At 38.0% G+C, this 18,095-nt stretch overlaps 1 protein-coding gene across 2 annotated transcripts in view; it reads right to left on the bottom strand.

The window, feature by feature from the left end:
* Positions 1-18,095, bottom strand: part of SMYD3 (SET and MYND domain containing 3) — a 385,772-nt gene that overhangs the window by 23,769 nt on the left and 343,908 nt on the right. The window lies entirely within an intron of this gene.

Raw genomic sequence — 18,095 nt, forward strand, 5'->3', positions numbered from 1 at the left:
TGCACCAAGCTCACAAGATCCACAAGCCTTCGATTACTTGTTTTGTTCACATGAATATAAGACTTAAGATGCATGATTAAATTTCATGATATGTGGACTTGGTATTAATTCCTGATGAGCAATTATTTAAGATTCATGGATTCTTAGCAATAACATGTTTCTCCATTCCTTCACATTTCTGCATTAGTGATCATTTCTAAGGAAGGCAGAATCCTGAAATCTGGAATCTCTACTTACCTCCAGAATTTTAGCATTTTTATTTGAGATGTGAAACATTTTGACAAGTATTCAACTACTTAGATCCATGCTAAATTATTACATAGAGGAAAAACTTCTGGAATAATTGTGTTCATAATTCCTGGAGAAAAGTCAGATACTTCCTGTGTGAATTTGCTCTGAAAACATATGGAATTCAGGCTTTGCATTCTGTTGGAATTTCTCCTTGAAGATCCTGTCTGATCTGTCAACAATACCAGAATTGAGAGAACTTTTTATTTTATTCCAACTTAATTTCTGGGCATTTATCTCTGGATCTCCTGATTTTTTTCTTCATGTCAAATTGCCGAAATATCACTATTGCCTTGTTTAAAACTCTCTTGAGAAACAACATATTCTGCATTACCTGAAGAAAGCAGAATTTTTACCTCTTCCCACCCTTTAATCATGTCCAGATCCTTTCCAGAGCTTCCTGCAGTTGATTTTAAAGAGTTAACAAATAATCAGATCAATACCTATTGCTGAAAATTACTTCAGAAAACTCTAACATGACAGCAAGTGTAGGATTTATCCCAACAGTGTATTCATGCTGTCAGCTCACAGAAATCCAACTGTAGATGCCAGGACAGGAAGCTTTATCTTCCCAGTTTCCCAGTATATGCAGTGCACAGTCAAGGGTTCCTTGAGAAGGAAATTCAGAATATCCAACTCCCCCTGCTGAATATTCCTCAGCATTAATAATTCAAGATCACTTTATGAGCTCAGTTTTCTGTCATGTTGCCTCAGACTCCTAACTGTGGCATAAATTGTGTCACACTTTGATTCTTCAAATTGAAATGAGGATACAGAACGATTGATTTTGCTTTTCATTTACTAATCTTTAATAAACATGGAAAGCTTCAGCACGGTGCATTTCTACAGGAGCAACACACTTCCAAAGAGAAAAGCCACTTACACTATAAACATCCTCATATAAATAAGCTGGATGTGCAAACTTCATCAATGATCACATTTACTACATGCTGTAGCAATAAATGTCTAGAGACTAAAAGCACAATTCTCGAAGGGACACAGTTTCTAATTTCTTTATAAAACAAACACAATCTACCATGAAAAATGTAATGGTACTTTAATTATCAATCAGCTGAATACCATGAGATATGCTTGCCTTCATTTTTTAATACCTTCTGCCATTTCCAGCAAATTGTGGAAAAAAATAATGGATGCCTTGAGTATTCTTCCTGTCTATTTCCACCAAAGGAAAAAAAATAAAAATAGAAGAACCCTCAAAATGAAGATTCAGATTCTTTTGGATCAGTCATAATCCAGGAGGAACACTAGCAGTAATGAATATGGATACACAAACGCAGCTGCAGCATTCACATCAATAGCAAAGTAATGCAAAAATTTGCCCCTTTGGTAGAGTTCTGCTACATTAAAGTGCTAAAAAGCTCTTGGCTGTCTGACTCAAGGTTGCATCTTCGTTTTATAAGGTCAGCGCTCTAGCATTTGGAAAATATTTTGTATTTTGCAATATTTACCTCATTTCCTTCTCCAGAGATGTTGTAATCATTCAGGAATAGCACAGCATATTGCATACATAAGAAAAACCCTTATGAATAAAAACATTTCAGCATTTTGAAGAATTTCATTAAATGGGTATAGAGCTAATAAAAATATTAAGCTGCCTGCAGTGCAGTCTAGGCTGGGTTTTATACCACACCCCACATACATACAGCATCCTCTGAACAACAGAAAATTTTACATTATATTGGCAAAGTCTCTGTAATTCTTAAATCTTCTCATAACTGAAAACCAACTTACATTCAAAAAGAATTTCTGTTATGGGGAGATGGGCAAACCAGACCAAATGTCTTCATTTGGGTCTCAATGGCTTTTGTTCATGCTGACCTCCAGCACAGGAGGGCTTCCTAAATATCAAAGTGTAGCTGAATTATTTAATTGAATATATTGTTATATTTAGTACGTAGCACTGAGTAAATAGCAAGAAAGGAAGTGTGTGATAGGGAGAATTTTTTTTTGTCTACCAATGCTCCTAGAAAGAAGATGGAACAAAAATGTGTGTGCAAAGCTCTGGGCTCTTTACCGTGGTAACACATTTGATGACAGGACACATGGATTAGCTAAAAATGAACATTACAAATGTAAATATACCTCTGGGAATGAGGACATTTTATCTTTGGTAAATGTGCATCAGGCATAGCAATGTGTATATTATTATTATTATTATTATTATTATTATTATTATTATTATTACTACTACTACTACTACTACTACTATTACTATTATTACTAATATTACTAATATTACTACTATTACTATTATTACTATTATTTCCATTAAAAAAATAATTAAATAGTGATACAAATGATCAGAAGAACCCATGCTTCTCACATGAGAAATCCTTACTGCTGCTTTGCTGGAAAGATACATCTCACAATAAAAGGTTTGGCCTCTAAAGATACAGTACTGTCAAAACTGAAATATCAAAATGCTCTCACTTGGCTGTCACATCAGGAATTAATATTATACTGAAAGTCTAAATAAGGCAGAACCAGGTATTTTTAGTAGCACATTTCAGATTAAAGATCTTGAAAGGATCCTTTCAGAGGAAACCATCTTGAAATTTTTTCCTACATATTCTTTATTTGATATTATACTATGCAGCACTCTAAACATCCTGTTTTGATGAAGAGCAGTAGGAAACCCAGGAAAATAGCACATGCCTACTATGGAGAAAGCACCTTTTAAAATAGGTTTATCCAAATTGATAATGCATAGATAAGGAATATTCACTGGAAATAAGTAATTCTGGCTGACGTCTTGCATATATATGTTCAAAGCCTTCTTGTTTGTGTTGGAACTATTATCATGATGAAAGAGTACAAAATAAAGGAAATCTATTATTTTTTTTTTTTCTGACAACTGTGAAATTTAAGTTTTTTAATATCAGAATAGTATTTTTTAAAACAAGCACCTGGAGAGCCTTGATGTTTCAGTGGCATCTTAAAATCTGACCAGAAGTTTCAGAGGTTAATTTTAGTCATTGCTTTCTTACTGCTGTGCTCCTTTATTCCCCCAGGTTTTCCATGGACAGCATGAATTTGCATAGGCAATACAGCATTGAAGGAACAGGCTAGAGCATAGAAAGCTGAAAAACTGTTACATGAAAAGTCAGAATAATTTGCTGGTGTTTCTTAGAACACGAGTGTTTCTTAGAGAATTCGCATTGGAAAATAATATTCTTCTAGAGCATTTGCTCTATTTCCACTGTCCAGGATAGCTAATCACAAAAGCACTGGTATTAAACCAGATAGCAGAGATGAAACCCAGCAAAATGTGTCAAAAGTAGATGAATTTAACCTTGCAGTATTCAAGGAATGGAAACTATACCCTGGGGCACATTAGAGAAATACATGGATAGTAATTATCTAAAAGGAGATAACCAATGTGGATTTAGAAAGGCAAGAGCCTCCCTAACTAATCTACTTGACCTTTATCATGAGGCTAAAGACAAGGCTGATAATAGGCTCTGCAAATAAAAGAGTGTGTTTGTATTTTCAGGAGGTCATGTGGGCATCCACAACAAACAGATGAAAGGGGTGAAAAGAAAATAGCTCTATAAAAAACCTTGGAAAACTCATAAGAAAGCACGTACTGCAAGGAAAAGCATTTAACCCTCCACTGACCACACAACTGCAGCAACTCAACAGCAGCACTGGGGCAGCATTTCTTGCACCATCCACATGGTGAGTTTGCCCAGTAAAGTAAAAGGTAGCCAGAGACTGTTAGTTCCATGGGAGCTGCTGGTCCTTTTATAGAATCCACAGGAATTTTAGTGTAGGTTAAAAATAGACCTGACAGACTAAGGAGCCATAGTACATAAATCCCTTTCTACACTCAGCTTTTTTAAAAATTGTTTATCTTGTTCTTTTCTTCAATACAGCAGATAAACCTAGGGAAGGTAATGCTGTGATGGGTAACAAAGGTAAAATTGCTCTCAGAAAAAATAGGTCTTTCTTGAAACAGCTCTTCTAGTTCATGACAGTCTGCAGACACTTTGTGCAGAGAACGCTTGGGCCACAGTGAAAGCCTGACAACCAGTGAAAGCCTTCTGACAACCACTTTCAAACCCCATGGAAATTAATGACATTTGGAGGATGCCCGCATAGTTTTATTTCCCTCTAACCAGGTGCCAAGGTGCTCATCTGTCCATTTGGAATAGAGCAGCCAAGCTCTAGTGAGCTGAGTATTTTTCTCTTGCCTGCACTGCCTGAGCATGGGACATAGTTCCCCTCTCCATGCTTGGAAGATGGAAAAGATCCTCTGACAGCTTGGTTGGAGGAATGACAGTTTCTGGAGGGGAGACTTTGTGTGTCAAGGGCAACCTTTTCACTGGACAAAGGAAAAGTTAAGTTCTAGGGTCTTCATCCTTTTCCCAAAGGAGCAATTGGAAGGAGGACTGGTTTTCTATCTCCTGTGGTAAAAGGAGATGCCATCGGTGATGACTCATATTTGTACTCTGAAGTTGCTGAGGAAATGGGGGATAAAGGAGAAGAAATTACAGAAATACACCCCAATTCACTCACCCACACACTCCTTAACTCATTCTTCACCAAGGGACAGAGAGAGGAGGCAAAGAAATGAAGATAAATAGTTCAGAGTTAAAGAAAGAGTGAGGAGTATAAAAAGAATTGGGAGAGAAAAGAATGTGATCCAAAACATGTCTGTGTCTGAGTTAGGTAGCAAGACAAAGAGAAGAAGAAGAACATGAACTTAGGTATTCTAGAAGACCCATACTGTGTCTAACACCAAGCATTTACAGATCTTTAAATTTCAGAACAAAAATGCAACACGGTCTTTCCTGGAACATTTGCTATGTCCCCCTGCCTTGTTTACTGAGCAGACAGTGGCCATTGTCAGCTCTCCTTGATGGGGTCATGAATTCACTTGCACATGTCCACTTCTGTCTTCTTGGGCAGGCAGGCTAAGAAAATATACCTGAGCTAGCAATCTTGCATGTGCAGCCACTGAATCAACTTTCTCACCTCTAACACCAGGTTTTTCACCCTCAACAGAAGATTTATTTACTGTCCCGCTCTCACCCTGAAGTTAGCTAAGGGATTTTGAACATCTGGATTGCTACTTTATTCTCTGTTGATAGTGGTACCACTGGATCCAGCACAAACACACTGCATTACAGTTTTTCCTTTCTCTTCTCTGTTTCAGAATGAGTGGTTTAGGTAGAGTATTTTGGGTACCTCTGGGAAGTCAGGAACCACTCAGAAAGTGTGAAGTAACAGGGTTGAGAACACGGAAGAGAGGTTGAACTACATCTTACACTAGACCATACAGCAAGTTAGACCATATGGTTAAAAAAAAATCTATGTATAGTAAAAGAGAACCCTCTGCAAATATTTTAAGCATTTGATCATATAAACAGCATCTGGAAATGTATATGTTACTTCTTCCCCCCCCCCTCCCCATTTCAGAAGAGTGCTAGAAGCAGCACAAAATATCCTGTACTTTGCAATGAAGTAGAACATACTTGTCTGCTTTTTAACTGAATTTATCAGGTCCTTGGTTTTGTTTCACAGTCAATGACAACTTGAATTCTACAATAATAAATATTCATAGCCTGCATATTCCAGTCGTATGTGTGAATTAGTAAACTTAAAGCTTGGTTTTCATAATTAAAGCCATTAGTAAGGATTCCAAGACGACTTTGTGCTTGTGGAGAAACTTGCGAAAGAATTATCTCCATTTTTAAACTCCAGCATTTGGCTGGAAGTGTCTCAACACTCAGCTAGTATGGTAGAAAGAATTTTTACCTGAGGGATAAAATCTGAGCTTTGAGTTTTAAAGGCTCATAATACAGTCACATAGTAAAATATTCGAAAATATTCTAAAATACACTCATTTTAAGAACTCTACTAAAAAGAAATCTGAGAAAGCTGCACATATGCTCATGACTGTTCTGAAGGCAAAGGAGGAAGTAATTTTGGGAAATAAATTTGTTGTTATTCATTCCTTTCTCAGCTCTGTTAATAATTTGCTCTGTTCAAGCCCAATTTTAATAACACTGATGGAGGCCAGTGACCTCCAGCTGAGTTGAATCATGTTGTGGGGGAGTGGCACATTCAGCTCCTGAAAAATCATTACTGGAAACAGAATGCAAGATGGTGGTTTATCCTAATATAGCAACTCCCAGGATATGGTCCCTTGAGGATTTCTTTGGGTTATGCAAGGATCTCCCCTTGATTTAAATTGATTTAAATATCTCAATTTTAAATGTTGGGAAAGCATCCAAAGGTCAGGTGAGAATTATCTACAGCAAGACACCATCTGGGTAGTAGAAGTGGTGATAGTATTTGTGGGCAAACACAGGCAGGCTGCTGCTGTTTGTCATTTGTAGGTTGTCTTCCAAGAGAAAAAGGATGGCATTTGGAAAAGAAAATACATGCCTGTAGCTGGGAAGGTGTCCTGAGATGGGCAGGAATGTGGGAAAATAGGAAGACAGTGCTTGGTGTTATGGGAGACCATATGGAAAAGAAAGTAACTCAGACATTTGGCAGGTGCCAAAATTGCCTTTGAAAAAAGGAGTTGATGCTCCCTTGCAGTTGATAGACTGAGTAGCCAAAGCGACCTAATCAGTGCTAGGGTACCTAACAAACTGAGATGTTCGCTTGTCATTGCTCAGTCACACTAATAGGGTTTCCCTTCTGCAGCCAAGCTGCCCTTCCTAACTGGAAGGTATCCTTCCTCTACACATCCATAAAACTGGTTTGTTAGATTTCAATAAATCCCTCATTAGAACTTCTCCTCCTCCTCCTCCTCCTTCTCCTCCTCACAGTTCCTGGATAATACCTCGATCATGTAGGAATTGGTGACCTGTCACCCGTGCACACAGACTCAGACTGTCTCAGGCTGGAAAGAACTGATGTCCTGGTCACACTCTATCTCACTGGAAGCCTGTCCTTCCCTGACCTGATGGCTTTATCTTCTGTGGCAGCCAAGGAAAAAAAAAAATCCCATTTTCAGCCTGATAACAAGATTTATGGGGCCATCATCTGTCTGCCTGTTCTTCTCTAGTAATTTCTGAATCCATTGGTCAATTTTAGGTAAATTTGGCACTGAAGCAGAAATCTCAAAGATGTTCTGGTAATCTAAACTACCAAGATAACAGAAGATAAAGATACCAGCAATACATTCCCCAAGGTAAAGAACACAGTGTGAGCTTTGCCCTGAGAGAGATATGATGGAATGCATGCAGGAGAAATGCTATAAATTCTCTGCTCCTGAAACTCTGCTTTCTGCACTATAAATTCATTATTCCCATCTAAAATTCTAGAGAGTTCCAGTAAATTCTCTGATGTGTAACAGGTACTGCATGAACACTGCACTATAGCTGTCATTCAGTGAGCCAGCATAAAAGTCAGTCAGAGGCAAAAATCTAATGGAAAAATAGCTCCTTCAGCTCTGTAGGCCAGTGAACAGCTCAGTGGCTGAGCACTAGCATGGTGATATTTTGTTCCTTTTGAGCTAACATGCGAGGAGCTTTTTACAGGCAGAACCTCCCCTGGTGTTGATCACACTGTCATGAAGTACCTGTGCATTAAGAAGCAGTGAAAGGCTACAAGGAGCATACTAAACTGATCTCTGAAGTCCTGTGATCTGAGGAGTCCACAAAAATGCAAATTTCCAGCATGCTCATTGCGCATGTCTTCAGCCAACTCTTCTGTATCCTTCTACATTTATGGATAGCACTTCAGGAAAATCTGTGGCTTACAAAAGGCAAACATTTACATGTAAAGAAGAAAAACAGATCTCCTGAGTGACTGTTGTTAGCAAGCTGTCTTCAGGAGGAGAATAAACCAGACAACATTCTTTAAAGTATGCCTATTAATTAATTTTTTTTTTTCTGAAATAAAGTAGCATTCTTATTAGACATAGAAGGTCGGATATATCTTAAATAAGTATCACTTGACTCTGGTCTGGTATGATTTGTATTAGAAACTTAAAGGTCAGTGATAGCTTGGACAAAGGGCAAGCAGAGATTGGCATTGGGGATGAAACAGGGCAACATGCAGTGACACAAGGCAGACAATGTACAAAACTGGAGATATTTTCACACTAGAGTAGAAGCAATGGTGGCAGCTATTAAAAACAAAGTAGTACAGAAATCAGGGCTTGCTCCTTCAGACTGTATTGAAACATCCACAACACTTCCACAAACAACATAATACCACATTACACAGTCAGAGGCTGGATTTATTCATTTATAGGGACATACTGGCCTCATTTTCCTAATACTCCAAGTTAAATATTACAATTACCTCTGGTCCCCCTGATCCACCAACCTCTGTCTGCTTTTAAAAAACATTTCTAAACAAAGTCACTGTACTGAAGTCACTGAAACCCAAGAGCTGTGACAGAGTACAGAAGAAGGTGGCAGTCATGCAAGTATCCATCTTCACACCAATGGATACACAATCTTAGAATGCTTCTGACCCAATATCCAATATAATCCCCATGTAAAAAAAAAGTTTCTGAGAAATATTAAGTACACAAATACCAGCTTATTAAGGACTGTCATAGTTTGTGACAAACTCTTACACTGCAGTGTGCTTTTCAAAAGGAAAGCATTGTAGCTGGACAGCTTCAAATTTTTTAATTATAAATTCGATTTTTATTTCCCTGAACTTATTCAGTATATTTTGTCTCTGATGTTAAGTTACAAGTTCATAACTAAAAAAAAAAGCTTGATAATGTTGGGTTCTTTTTTAAAAAAAATATCCAAAATCCTTTTGCTTAGCATAGGAAGGTGCATTACACAGTGAAGAGTGTTATAATGATGGCTCACAAAATTTTCTCTGCTAAGTAACTGCTTTTCTGGGTTACATGATAAAATATTTTTTTATCTCCATCGGGGTGTGAAAAGCAGGTATATTCACCTATTGAGAACAAAGTAAAAATGTAAAATGTGGCTATGCTAAAATTAAAGAGCAGATTCATTGAACCCAGGGAGAAATAAAAACATCTGTCAACATATTGTAACAAAAACTCCTGCAGTGATCAAAAGCTGTAAGTGTAGCTCACTTATAGAGAAGTTAGCTAATTTTAAAATTATGTATGGGAAAGGAGTCAGGTCTTGAATTTATACAAGTGACCATTCCCACAGAGATGGGAGGAAGTGTAACACACTGCAGGAACCACACACAGGAGATTCATGCACAGGAGGACAAGTGCATGGGCATGGGACTGCACTTCCAGGCATGTAAGAGAGAAGGACCTGTTGCAGCATTGCTCCTGAATAACCAATTATCCAGAGATAAATTTTTCCAGCTGACTTTTCCCAGGGATCTTTTTTGTCAGATGTGACAGATACAGAGAAGACAAGCAACAGCCACTCTACCAGGGGTGGGGAGAACAAAGGAGAGGTCAGAAGACCAAGTTTCCTACCTGGCATGTGAGATGTGACAGCTCTGAAAATACTGGGGACATTTCCCTATGACTCATCCATAAGCCATGTACAGCTGACTGATCTAGAACCAGCACAAGAGATGAAACTCAAGCCTCAAGGAAACCAAGAGAGCTCTGCCAATAACTACAACAATGCCAAGTATTCCACCTGATGGCCTTGAACTTTTTCCAAAAACGTTGCCAAAGATTGTGTTGACTTTGATATATGAAAGAATGCAGACTCAACAAAATTTCTCAACCTCGTCCAGGCAGTGTACTAAGAACTGCTGTGTATGCAGTGACTTTTCCTTCCACATAATGGAGGAATTGTTGTGTATGCAATGACTTTTTCTTCCACATGATCTTCAAGTCACACTGAAACAGCAAACACAATTTAAGATTTTCCTTGGTTTTAAATTTTTTAACCATTTTTACCATAGTATTTTTTTCTCCATAAATTAAAAATAAACCAAAACTAATTAAAACATACCAACAAAAAGCAGGCAGGAAAACAAATGTTTTCACTGATCCTGTGTAAATTCTGTAAATCTAAAGCATTCATTGAGATGCTATATCACAGAGCACTATGTGTGTTAAATGCAGATGTTGAGTTCTGATGGCATAATTTCCAAGAGAAATATGGGCCTAAGAATAAAAAAATATACTGGCTGCTATTTATGGCTCATTCATGCAATTTGTACTTTCTCCCTTTCCTCAATAAGAGTGACTTCTGCCTATAGCTGTGCCACTGAGGAGAGCAGCAGAATCACAGCTTTCAACTAGCTGTAGAAGCACCTAAATTTACCAAACTCCCAGTGACTTGTGGTTGTTTTAAGCTAAGATAGGTGTCTGGTGCAGGAGATTTTTCCCCTGCACCAGGACATTAAAAACTGCTTTTTGCTATGTGGATATTTTGGTGTCTACTAATACATTCAAACCTGAGCTTAAAGAGCTTCTCTCTTTATAGGCACTCCATATGTGGCCTCTTATCTTCTGACTTGTAGGAACCTCATACACTTGACATCTCTGTCTTTATGCAAGTTGCTAGGTAGCACTAACAAGCAAAGGTACACACACAGATAACACAATCAGAGAAGCCTCACTCACACTGAAATGTCTTTAATTTCTAACTGGTTGCTGAAAGACCAAGCTTTTACTGGGACAATGTATGACAATCTTTCTTTTATGGCATGTCCCTGGACCTTGCCATTCTGCTCTCCAGTGCTCTGGGTAGAAGGAATATTCATGACACAATATTGCTGTGGGTAACAGCTGAGGGTTTGGGTCTGTGTTTTTCTGTGCAGCTATACACATTTTGCCATATTTTGCATAGTCAAGATTCCCTTAGGAGGAGGTATGACATTTATTGAGCCTTTCAAAATCATGCTAAGGATGTGTCCTACCAACACCGCATGCAAAACAGCTTAATAGAAAATTATATACTGTACCCTGAAGAACATATAAAATGTGGTTTTAAAGTTCATTGAAGACTGCAGCACACACAATTCACAAGAGTAGAATTATATTTCCAGAGATACACTTTTAATATTATTTGTTACTCTGTTTACCCCAAGGAAATTTCTCGAAATCAGCTGAAACAAGATCTGTGCTACAGGTACAGAAATTCTGCACTACACAGAAGGCAAGACGGCAGAAATCCACATACTCTTTTTAATTTTGGCAGATGCATTGGTATGCTTGCTTTCAAAAAATTAAAATCTAGCCTTTCTTTTGGTTCGCTTAATAAACAGATTTAGTTCAGTATAAAACAATTAGATAAATGTCAATGTAGGCTATCTGCAAATTCCATGCCAAGGTTCAATTTCATCAAATTCTGAAACAGAAAAACCAAACTGTTGCTGCCGCAGTAGCACACAACTCAGTGTCCTTAAAGTAGTGGTGAAGCGTTTCACAAACATAAGAGTTATCCAGATCTTGACATAGGATTTATTATTTTTCAGATAAGCAGGTGGAAGAGACCAGAAAGTCATCTTTAAGGATGCAAATGTAATGTCTTCCTTACATTTGTACCCTAATAGAATTCAACTTGCAACCATTGTCTGCAGAGTTTTACAGTGTGCTTCAACAGATCAGCAGGATACTTAACATTTAATTTAAAAATGTTACAGATTTTTATGTAATTTCCATGCAAAAGTACCTCATTTTTATAAATGTTATTGATTTATACCAGAATTTTAAGGCATTCTTGCCATGGACTTAATTTTCCATTTAACTGTAATGAGACTCCAGCATTGTATTCTTTATGTTGTTGTATTCTTTATGTTGCCGAATCCTTAATCTTTTTTTTTTAGTTCCTTAGGATATATCCTCAATTATATGCTAATCTTTAATTATGTCATTATTTTAGGAGAGAAGCATGCCTTCTAAACACAAGTTCCTTAATTACGAGTTTCTATGCACTTATTAATGTTAGGTTCCCCACATGTAGCTACCAGCACCTTACTGAAAATTCAAACACATGTGGCCTATGTTTATTTGGGTTAAAACAAGTAAGCATCAAGCGAATCTGATAGAAGCTGCACACTTTCACAAATCAATCCATTTTACAGGTTCCATCTGCTCTTAAGTGCTTCCCAGAGAACAAACACTGTGTCACTATACCACATATTTCCATTGCACTATCCCAAACACACTTAAGCTGCTGACAGATTAATGCTTAGCTCACTTGTGGCATACATTCTTGGGTTCTTACACATGTTCTTATAAGGAAATGGAACTCACTAAGCACTTAATCACAAGCTGGGGTAGTGTTATGGCCTGGAATACAACACACTAACTCTGTTTCAGGAACAGGCTAAGGTATCTCTATTTAAGCCATCGCTGTCACTACCACTGCCAAAGGCCCTGGAAATCAAATTACCTTTGTCAACCTCAGTTAAACAAAAGTAAGCAGAAATTTGCCAAAGGGTAGCCCTGAGAGCCAGGGATGAGCCACCTGAGGAGCATGCAGAAAGGGCCAAAGGAATGTGCTGTTTATTGGAACACAACTTGTCTGGCTTAAGCATGAGCATATTTGCTTGAATACATTACAAAGAAATCTTGGTAAAAGGACTGCAAAGACAGGAACCAATATATCAAAAACCAGTATTAATTGAAAAACTGAAGTAAAATACAACACAACTTTCTAAAGATACCCAGCTAATTGTGGATTTACCTGGTTAGAAAGCAGTGACAGCAAGAGGAACACATCTGAGTATATGCAGACATGAACATACGCAATGAATGTCTGCATTTGTGCTTGGGAGAAAGGTGAAGTTTCATGGAAAAGCCTTTGCATCCTTATTTGATGTAAACCAAGTTCTGTCAGTTCAGAGCAGTCAAGAACTTCATCTTGTTTGATGATTAAATACAGGACACAAAAAGGAAGGGGTAGCGCTTTTTGGGGTGAATAGCAGGAAAATTGTAAGCAGTTATTTTCTGCATTCTATCTGGTAAATATTTATCCAGTTCTGACCGCTGAAATAGATTTCATAGAAGAAGGCTCAGTAATTCACTCCCTAGGCAGACTGATCCCCCACTATGTACACCACACTGTTATCACCAACAGTGAAACTTGGAATCATAAAGGTTGGAGAAGACCTCTAAGATCATGGAGTCCAGCTGTTAACCCAGCACTATGGAAATCACCAACAAACCATAACCTCAAGTGTCACATCCACACAGCTTTTGAATGCTTCACCAGAGATGGTGATTCCACCACTTCCCTGGGCAGCCTATTCCAATACCTGACCACCCTTTCAGTCAAGAAATTTTTCCCAATATCCAATCTAAGCCTCCCCTGTTTCACCTTGTGCCCAGTTCCTCTCATCCTGCCCTATGTTGCCTGGGAGAAGAGAATGGCTCCCAGTGAAATGCTTTCTCCAGTGAATTGTATGTTGCTGAGTGCTGTGGTGAGATTGGTAATCCACAAGCCAGCCCTGATTTCCATGAAGATGTGTCCTTTCAATTTATGAGAGACTTTTGTCTTCTCTTTTTTAGCTTAGCAGGGTCTGAGAGCAACTTGCTGTGAGTTTTTTGTGTCACTGGATGCAGTCAGTGCTCTACACCCTGGTGTTTTTCAGATGCAAAGATCAAGAACAGTGACAGCCCTCACTACTGCAAAACAAGATGGGAAAAGTCCTGTCCCACTGCAATATCTGGAGTTGGTTGTTCTTTGATGGACTTAGTTTAACACATCATAGGTTAACCACTGGACTTTCTTGTTCTCCTCAAGGTATCAGAAGTCAGGAGTGCTTCCCTGGGACAATGCTGCTCTCAGAGCAAGGCAGGGGGTTGAAAGAATAGGATATTTAATAAAATTAACAAATTTAGTTATGTCAATAGACTTTTGTGTCACAGATTAATGTTGATGCTCTCTCACATGGAAAAGACCTTGCCACCCACATTTCCCACCCCCTCCACCTCTGTCTTTTTTCTCCATTGGCACAAGCAACCTAACACAATTTAGTGGCATCTCTTGATAAACATCCAGCAGTGGTAGAGCTGGCTTGAACTGCAGACTTGCCAGCAAGACAATACACAGATGAACTGCATCCAGACAGGTAGCAACAGATAAAGCTTGAGTATGCATTCAGGATTTTATCTTACTGTAAGCATGCAAACCTGTTTTTCATCTCAAAATTCTGAGATGTTGAATTGGTAGAGGTAGTATTACCCAAGTTGGTTAGGCATTTTGAAATCCCTTGAAAAATAAGAGACCTTATGCTGGCACACAGACAAATATCTGAGATAACTTATCTTTAGCTGTGGTCATGAGACTATGCAACTAATTAGGAGGGCATTCCCCTGGCCATAAGTTACTCTGTGATTTTTTGGTAAGATTTGAGAAGTTGTGTTGCATTTCAGAAGACACAATGTCTGTATTTCGGAACATCTCAAACTACAACATGCAGCAATTTTCCTTTCTTCTTGAGCAAGGTCTCCAGTCATATTTACATAAACATTTTTATAACATATAATTTGTGCTGCTGTCTAAAGCAAAGTACTTCACAAAATGCTTTGGTAAATCTTGCAAATTAGCCCTATGCTGAGAAAATTAATCTCCTAAATATTTTTTCCTTTTTATGACTGTATATACTGAGACTTTTGTTTCATAGCAAAGTAGGATCTAATTCCATTTTTCAAAGTCTGCCAAGCACACTATTGCATGAAAATATTTTCTTTTCTCTTTCTCTTTTATATTTCATCAACAGGGATTCAAGTAGAAAGACCTGGTTCAGGATGCTTCCACTTGTTGGCTGTCACTTTTGCCAGTTTTCAGAAGGTTTCTGAAAGGCTGGCCAGCCTTAAAAGAACAATGTATCCTCGGTGTGCATCATTCAACATACCTGAATTACGATGTAAATGAATTCATGATGTCGCTACAATGAAAACACTTTGATTCCAGAATTTTATCTTCACTTCTGGCAGCCTATCAGCCGTATCCTCCAAGAGAACACTGCATGGCTAGAGAAAGCTGATTTTCCTCTTAGGAGAGTGTTTGCAACTTAGGAGAGTGTGGCAAGTAGCCATTTGCTTTGCCCTCTCCCTTTTTAATATTTTGTGGTGATGGGGAAGAGTTAAAAGAAAGGCCTTTTCACCCTAATTTTGATATTTCTAGGCTTCTTGTCATTGTTCTTTGGTTGCCTATATCATAGACCCATGCTCTTCCTTCACTGGACATGTGTGCATTGCATTCCTCGAAGATGACTTTATTTTGGTTTTAAAATATGTATTTTTTATTAGTAATCAGTGGGCTTGCACTATTTTCTGAGGGTGATTCTTTCCTCTTTGATATATTTCTCTTGCTCTCACATTCATCAAGTTTTCATGGCCCTTTGGGTGGCCACTTTCTGTGTCTGTGAACCTTTTTCCTTAGCAGCACTATAGCCTGCCTGCTTTTTGGCCTTTCAGCACTTGTAATCAGTTACCATCTTTATTCTGCTCTCTACCCAAATAATTTGCTTTTGTTTCTTCCTTCCTACTTTCATCTTCAAAGTCACCTAAATAAAGCTGATTCAGGCTTCTGTGTCTTGCCTGATGATAAAATGACAAACTGAACCTGAGAAAAGAAGTTCCAGTATACTCAGGGGAAGAGAAGAAGAGAGAAGCAAGGAATCATCTCCTTAACCATGGAACTGGTTTATCTGAAGGCTGAAAAGCATCTCAGGGCTGGATACCAGCACACAGTAGTTGGGATTCTGCCCTAAAGCAGACAGAATTTCTAATAGAAAACCAGAGTGGAAAGGAAGCACTTTTTGTGGCAGCCAAGGGAATACATGCAGAAGGGTTTTACAGTTGACCATAGGTCAATACAACATCAACTCTTTCACTTGAAGTTGCATAATCCAATATTAGATGCTGTCCAGGTAAGTAAGAAAAAAATATTAGGCATTGACTAAATTTCTGAAGGCCATAAATTGCTGTATTTATGAGGTAGCACGAGTAGTGTTTCCATAGTAGTTGGTATTCTCAGCATTTCCCGTTGGCATAATTCTACTGCTAATTCTATAAGTCAGAATTCTAGCCTAATGTGGCTGTGTTGATTCTCATACCAGAGAAATTATGAGATAATTTAGAATAAGATTTGATACTTCCAGTGTTCTTTGTATAGAAACAATTGATTTTCTGGTTTTATGGGGTTAAGGAAAACTGATTAACAGACCTTGAGCAGGTCAAGTGAAACACAGCTCATAAGGATTTGGTATGGTGGAGAGGAATATGCATGACCCTATTAACAAAGGTAATCTTATGCACCCAAAAATAAGGATATTCCTGGTTTTCAGGTATATCCAAGTAAAGCATTCCTAATTACATCTTCCACAACATTTTAGCCCTTTTACTCAATAACAGGCAAATTCAAGATCCGATGAGCTGTAGCCTACCATCATATCACTAACCATGTGGTCTCTAGGATTTGCTCACTGCAGCAACTTACATTTTGCTCCCATCTGTATGCTCTTCTCTTTTTTCTTCCTTTTCCTATCAATATGAGTCTGTGAAATTTCAGATTTACTCAGCATCACCTATTTTACTACAGAACCTCTGTGATCTTCATTCTTTGCATTCCCTGCTGCATGGATCATCTCAGTAGGAACTTAGTAACTCATTGTCATGGCTCTTGTTTGACAATACCTCCTCCTTCAATTTTCAGGCTCAGCACACCCCTCTTCAAAGCACCATCTTTGCATCTCTCACTCTCCCTGGCCATTCACATTGATTCACCCTTTAAACAAACTATGTTCTTCAATTTCTTTGCTCTCTTTATCCACTGCTCCTTTCCTCTTCTCTTCCTCATGACTATGCTTTTCCTTTTCAGTAACTTTTCTGGTTTTTCAATGGGGAAAAACACTGCCTTTTCATCTTTTTCAGCCTTTATCTCTACTATCTCTTTTCTTGCTTAAATACCACAATTTTACTTTTTCACTGCTGTTCACATCTCTACCACAAGAAACTCTTAATTGATTTCCACCTTGGAAATATTGCCAAGTCTCCCCTCTTTGCTTCCTCAACTCAAATTGACAATTTATTCTCACAAAGAAATAAGTATTTTATTATTTAAAATCAGACTCTTCGAATTCTCCCCTCAGAGTATGTATTGTTCCTTACAGCTTCTCTTCTCGTGTTTCCTTCATGCCCTCTCTTTTTTTCTCTTTCATTAGAGATAGAATTGTAATTTATCTGTCTTTTTAAGTGATTCTCCTCCCTTTTTTCTCCCTTTCACCATGATTTCTACCTCTAAAGTAGCTTTTGCAAAGCAATGATCAGTTACTGTCAAAGGAATCCAAAATGTCATAGATGTTTCATATGTCTCTATTTTTTAACTGTTAATTGCTCCCTTGAAATCACTTGCCAAGCTCCTTTAAGTTTAGGTTCTAACCAAACTTTTGTTTAGAATCTCTATGCCATCAATTCCACCCTTTTCTTCTTAGCAAAATCCATAAAGACACTGTGAATTCCCCAAAATTGTTCTCAATGCTGTTTCAATAGAATAACTGTGTTGCTTTTTTTTTTTTCACAGCACAAAAATCTTTGTAATATCTGCTCATGCATATACTCACTTCTGTTTTTTAAGTGTGTCCTTTAACTAGTGTGTAATAGCAAGCAGACTAATGAAAAGAGCTCAGGCAATGGCTGCATAAGCCCTTACTTTGTAAATTGCAAGCATGCACATACAAAAAACCAAGAAAGGATCCCCTGATTACAAGACAAAAATACCAACTATTAGTGCTTAAGTAAAAAAGAAAAGCAAACAAAGCAAGAAATACCAAAAGCAAACTGAATCTTTTGGCCCTGGTAGGCAGACAGACTGGGACCGAAATCCTCATTTGAGATAAAGCATGAACCTCTCTGGATGGTCTAACATCTTAATCTGACAGTGATCCTACAGTAGAAA

The sequence above is a fragment of the Haemorhous mexicanus genome, chromosome 3 (genome assembly GCF_027477595.1).
Source record: "Haemorhous mexicanus isolate bHaeMex1 chromosome 3, bHaeMex1.pri, whole genome shotgun sequence".
Classification (NCBI taxonomy): Eukaryota; Metazoa; Chordata; class Aves; order Passeriformes; family Fringillidae; genus Haemorhous; species Haemorhous mexicanus.